Source organism: Hipposideros armiger, unplaced genomic scaffold (assembly GCF_001890085.2).
Source record: "Hipposideros armiger isolate ML-2016 unplaced genomic scaffold, ASM189008v1 scaffold_82, whole genome shotgun sequence".
Lineage (NCBI taxonomy): Eukaryota > Metazoa > Chordata > Mammalia > Chiroptera > Hipposideridae > Hipposideros > Hipposideros armiger.
The window spans coordinates 3,439,628-3,445,947 of record NW_017731432.1 but is presented as its reverse complement, the minus strand read 5'-3'; positions in this window follow the sequence as shown (position 1 = coordinate 3,445,947).

Below are 6,320 nucleotides of genomic sequence, written 5' to 3'. Positions count from 1 at the left end.
CATTGGCAATAGCTGCGGAGGCCTGAGAAGGTGGATACAGTTTTCTCTGAGGAGGAGAAACTTGATCTGAGCTTGAAGAATGGAGAAACTGGGGAGGAGGGGGGGCTTGACTAGCTTGTAAGCAAAGTCCAATGGGACTTCAGTCACTCAACAAATCTTTATCAAGAAAGTGAAGTACAGGGCCGGCCAAATGGCAAGCTAGCGCTCCCAAGCCAGCTCTGAGTAACAGGACCCTGGTTCGGATCCCACATGAGGGCCAGTGATGCTGCGCCCTCTACAGCTAAGATGGTGAACAACAGCTCGACGAGGAGCTGGGCTGCCATGAGTGGCCCGCATCGGCATAGGCTGCAGTGGGGCTGCAGTGGGCTGCCGTAAGCTACCGTGTGTGGCCAGCAGCCAGTGTGAGCTGCCGTGAGCAGCCATCCAATGACTGGCTACTGATCTGCCTCACCCGGGAAGAGCTCAATGATCACAATACCAACATTGGCCAGTGAAGCGACGTCCTCCACAACTAGACTAAAGAACAAAAGGACAACTTGCCTGTTCCCCTCCCCCAATTCCCCAATAAAATCTTAAAAAAAAAAAAGTGAAGTACAGCTAGTGATTTGTGTTCAGTCTAAGGGGAAGGGATATATATATATATATATATAGGGTGAAGAAGGCGGAGGGGATGAGTAACAGATGAGGTTGGAAAGACAAGATGGGAGCAGTAAACTCTTGGAGGAGTTTAGACTTTATCCTAAGTGCAATATGAAATGATGATGGGATGTCAGGTGGGCACTGATGACTGGATTTGCATTTTAGAAAAGCCTACCTGTAGTATGTAGGATAAATTGAAGGAGGAAAGAGTAGAGGCAGGCGAGATTTGGAAGGAGGAAACAGGAAGCCAAAATAAAGTAACTGATTCCAGGCCTGTGCTTAGGGCTGTGAAATGACCTGGCCCCGATAAATAACAAGAGATTTTACTGTGGGAGGTAGAAGAAAAGGGGGCGGGTTAAGACAATTAGGCCTGTGTTCAAAACCTGCCTGTGCTTCTTTCTAGCCATAAGACCATGACTTCTTCTGCAACTCATTTTCAAAAATAAAATGAGAACAGTAATTCCTTCAATGAAGGACAAACTGAGATGGTATATGAATAGGGCTGGACCCAGAGACCACAACTTGGTGAATGTGTTTTCTTTCTGCTTCCAATCCAAGGTTTCTTCTTGCCCCAGGGGGTTCCCCTGGCAGAGAAAGAAGCCAAGTCTCACCAACAATGGCTCCTGAATATGTTTCACAAACATCACCTAGGACAGATTGGATTGAAATAGGCCTGGGGAGGTTTGGGGCATTTCTGGGTACGAAACCAAAGGGGACTTCAGGAAATGTGGATAGCAATCCACGATAACTTACAGCCAAGTCGGGAAATGAATCTTTGGGAGCTAGTTACAGGTGGGTTTTTCCATCCTCTGAGTGACAAGAATAGGATAGATAGGGGCCAGAACCTGTGATAACTCTAGGAGGGTCCCCAGATTCAGGACAGAGCATTCCAGGGCTCAGGAGAGGAGGAGGGGGAGCCTCTGTTGGTCACCTGGAGCCACAGCAATCCATATCTATGACAAATTAACTTCTCAGTTTGAAGTTTTTCAGCCTACCAAATACTGTGGATTCAGTCTGCAAAACCAAATAAGGGCTGCTTGTAATTAAGCATTTTGGGGAGGTTTTCCCCACTTCCACTGCACCAAGGTGAAATGCCAGCAATTTTCTCTGTAGTCCCCTGGTTTGAGGGAGAGAGGTTAGGTAGAAGAGGGGCAGGATTATTTCTAGTTCATTCTTAAGTGTGGCAGTAGCCTTTGGGGCCCTGGTCTTATGGAGAAGTTTCCGAGTAGGTTTCCACCATAAGCTCAGGAGCCCTCACAAACCAATGCTCAGGTTCACCAGGTAAGGCAAATGCCCTCAAGGTGAAAGCCAACTACTGAGCTTTGCTTACCTTTGTTGCTTCCTGCTTTCCTTTATCTATTTATCTATTTATCTATTTATTTATTTATTTTTTGCCTGAATATTTCTTGTGTGTTTGCCAGCTCATGGATGCATTTAATTTTTTTAAATATGTATTTTATCTAGTATTTTTAGTTGTCCTCAGCAAGAAGGTTACCCTGAATCTCTAGGTCACCATGGTGCAAGACAACCCGATGGGCAGTTTCAGCCCTTATGTGACTTGATTTTACTGCTGCATTTGGCTCTGTTGACCACTCCCTCCCCCTGTTCTGTTTTGGTTTTTCTCTACTACTCTGACCACTTCTCTTTGGTCCCCTTCATAGGCTTGCCCTTCTTCCTTTCTCTGTTCCTTAAATGTTGGTGCTCCAGACCTTTGCCTCTGCTTCTCGTCTTATTCCTCAGTATCTCACCACTTCTTTGGCTTGGAGCTGTGACTCCCAGATCTCTGTAGCCCAGACTATCCTGAGTTACAGCTGCCGGCGAGTCCTTGTCCTCTGAAGGTGTCACAGGCACCTCAAGTTAAACATGTACGAAAACAAACTCATGACCTCCCCCATACCTTATCCCCATCACATGCTAAAAATACATACTACATCGTCTGTGTTCCTTACCAGTCACCTAAGCCAGAGCCCTTTCATCAAGCCCTCACAACCAGTTCGTCACCAAGTCCTGTTCATTGTGCCTCATGTCTCTTCTGTCCTTCCACATTGCTTCTACTCTAGATCAAGACCAGCATTTGTTGCCCGAATGGCTCTGACTGCAGCAGCTGTGTGCCCGCTGCTTTGCCCCTTCTAGTCCATATTAGACACAGCAGCCAGTGATCCATTTGAATAGTCTCTCTAGCCAGTCCCACATAAAACCCTACTGTGGCTCCATTCAGGAAAAAGTCCAAGCTCCTTGGTATAACATTCGAGGATCTCTACGATCTCTCTAGCCTTTTGCTTAGATGAGGGCCCTCCCCTAATTCTACATGAAATTGCTGGCTATCCTGGGACACACCAGGCTGTTCCACATTTCCCTGCCTTTGTTCATGCTACTTCCTCTGCTTAGAAGGCTGTGTCAGGCTGGCACCAATCAGGAGAAACCACAGAGTGAGCGCACAGAGACAGTTTAATATAAGAATTTTGAACTGTAATGGGATTGAAGTAAAGAGTGATTGGCTAGTAAGAAGTGAAGAGAAATTTAAATAATTTAGGAGTAGCAGAGTTCTAGGGATGAGATAGAGTGCCCAGGAAGAGGCCCTCATCCCCCACCCCTGCCCAAGGCTGAGACCCAGACTTCGACAGACAGGGCATGGTCAGTGAAAAGGGCGAATTTCAAGCTGAGAGATAATGAAGGCGATAAAGGAGAGTCAGTACAGGCCCAATGCCACTCATTCATATTTTGCAAATATTTCATTTTTCAAGGCTCATTTCAAGTGCTACCTCCCTCCATGAAGGCTTTCCTGGCTCTTCTTCCTCTTCCATCCAGGTGGAACTGAGTCCTCTCCCACCCTGACATACACAACTGTATCCTAGTTATACTTCTATTGGGGGACTTATGATGGTTGGTTGCATTTTTTGTTTACTTGTTTACCCCCATTTAGGATTGCCAGAAAAAATACAGGAAACCAAGTTAAATGTGAATACCAGCCATTATTGCATGAGACATAAAAATAAAGTATTTATTGTTTACCTGAAATTCAAGTTTCACTGGATGTCCTGTATTTTTATTTGCTAAACCTGGCACCCTTCCCCCACCTCCACCTCCAACTGTGGTCTTCTTAATGGCAGAACATGTTTCTGTCTGACCTCTGAATTCCCATAACTAGCCCAGTGCATGACAGTTAGTGCTCAATTAATGTTAAGAGAATGTTGACTTCTCTGGCTGTAGGGTTGAGAATGACTAGAGGGAGTCGAGACCTGAGACAAAGAGACCAGTTAGGAGGATGACCAGTTTGGGGACTAAACTAGACTCCAAATCATGAAGACTTCCACAGAATAGCATTGGGAATAGAGAAAAGGGGATGGACTTGGAAGGTTTAAATATTTGAGGACCAATGGGTAAGGGAAGTGACTGAGCTCAAGGAGTCTAGGATGTTGCCCCAGTGTCTGGCTTGTGTCACTGGATGGAGAGCAGACAAGCTCGTTGATGTGAGGCTCAGAGCAGGGTAGAGAAGCATGGAGAATGGATCTGAAGGAGCGAACAGAAAATTTACAGGACAGGTATGTTAAGCTTGAGATTTCAGAGGATATGCAGATAGAGGTATTGGAAATATGGACTTGGAGCTCAGGAGGAAGGGCCAGGCTGGAGGTACTATGTGTGTACCATCAACATGGAAGCGATGACTGAAACCATGAGCGTAGATAATATTGCTCAAGGAGAAGAGTAGGAAGAGAAGAAGGCCTATATCAGAGCCCTGAGGAACACTTAAGAGGCAGCGAGAGGTAAAGGAGCCCCCAAATAGTCTGAGAATGAGCAGCTGGAGGGGTGGAAGAAAAAGCAATAGAGTATGGGATTAAAAGAGTCAAGGGAAGACAGAATTTCAAGGAGGGCTGACAAAGTTGAATGCTTCTGAGAGTTCAAAGGACTAAAGGCTAAGAAGTGGCCTTTGGGTTTAGTAATCATGAGGCCACTGGTGACCTTAGCAAGAGCTCAGATTTTATATATATATATATATATATATATATATATATATATATATATATATATATTTGTAATCACAGTGTCCAGTTTTTTAACACTGTGGTATTTTTGAGCAAGTTTAGGGGCAGAGGGAAAGGAGACATTCAATAGAAAAAGGTTGAAGATGGGGAGGCTTGTAAATTACTGAAACCAAGAGCCATGATATGGAGTTCTGAGTACAGACGGAGGAGTTATTCTAGCTACAGGAGGACATTAATAATGGTATCTAGAACAGAGCATGATATCTCGAGGGCCATGGACTCCTAAGGAATCTCTGAATGAGCTTCATCGTCTGTGAACCCTCTAAAATTGTTTACCAAATTTACACATCAGTGGTTTTTTTTCAGCATTTTTTTGGGGGGGTGTGGTAGGGAGAATCGTTCACTTTTATCAGATTCTCTAAGGACTCCACAACTCCAAAACAGGTTAAGAAGCACTCCTGTGAACAAGAAAGGTGATCTCACATGGCACACATTCTAGATCTTTCCTCTGATTTCTCAGTTTTCTACCCACCCTCTCCTTTTCAAGATGAGACATCATCTAGTCAGCCAGTCCACACATACTCTGTCAGGGATCTCTACCCAGGGGAAATACGACAATCCCTGGACAAGAGAGGAGGCAAGCCATTGGCATGGGCAGGGGGAGCATATGAAACTCCCAAGCTTGATTCCTGGATGAAACAAATCTAGAGGGAAGTTTCGGGTGCTTCCTGAAGCTGGAAAAACAGTTATTTTAAAGCCACCTGTAGTTTTCCATCTTACAGGAGGTAGTAGTTACTTGATACCCCTTTGGAGACCATGCTATTGTTCTGGGAAGACCACTCAAATGGGCCATGTAGTTTTGCAAATGTGAAACAAAGACTACAGTAAAAAATTGAGATTCCAGAGCCACCTGTGGCCCCCAGGTGTGAAAGTGCTCTGCCTGGTGGGTCACATGCCAGGTGACCTCAGCTAAATTGTAGGCAGAGATGGGTAGCTCTGCAGCTTGTTTCCTTTGGGGAAAATAGCTTTATTATTACTTTTTTTTTTTTTAAAGAGGGAGTTGGGTTGTTGTGAGCTGCAAACTGATACTACTTCTTGTGGGAATGTTCCTCTTGGAGAAGTTGCCGTTTCATCTGGGATTTTGTGAGATGTTGGGCACAATCTTTCCGGGGCCCAGAATACAGCCTAGAGTTGGGGGGGTCCTACTCCCTCAATGACCAGCAATGTTGGGGGGTGTTGAGAGCCCACATCCTTGGCTTGGGTTCTGACCTGCCTCTCTTGCTGTGAGCATTGACAGAGGTGGCTTCAATTAATCTCCTTTAAATAGCTCTGAGAGTGGAGATGTCTACCAGGAGGCGGGGGATGGAGAGGTTGGGGACTAGGTCAGGCTTTCAAGTCTTTCCAGCAGGGTCTCCCTAGCCCCAATCATCCTAGAATTGACAGGATGTCCCCCTTCCCTCTCAACCAGGGCCAGGGCCCAGGCCTTTATGAGGTGGGTGCAAATGGTATGGCAGTGGTACCGTTTCCTTTGAGGGGAGGGTGTTTGGAGACTGAGGATCTTGAATCACTTTGGAGGCAGAAAGAGTGGGCAAGGGTGTGTTTGAGGGCAGCAGGAGAGCACCAAAGTTTTGGGAGCACCTAGGACTGGGGCAGTGAACACAGAAAAGTGGAAGCAGGTTTGTTTCTCCTCCTTGACCC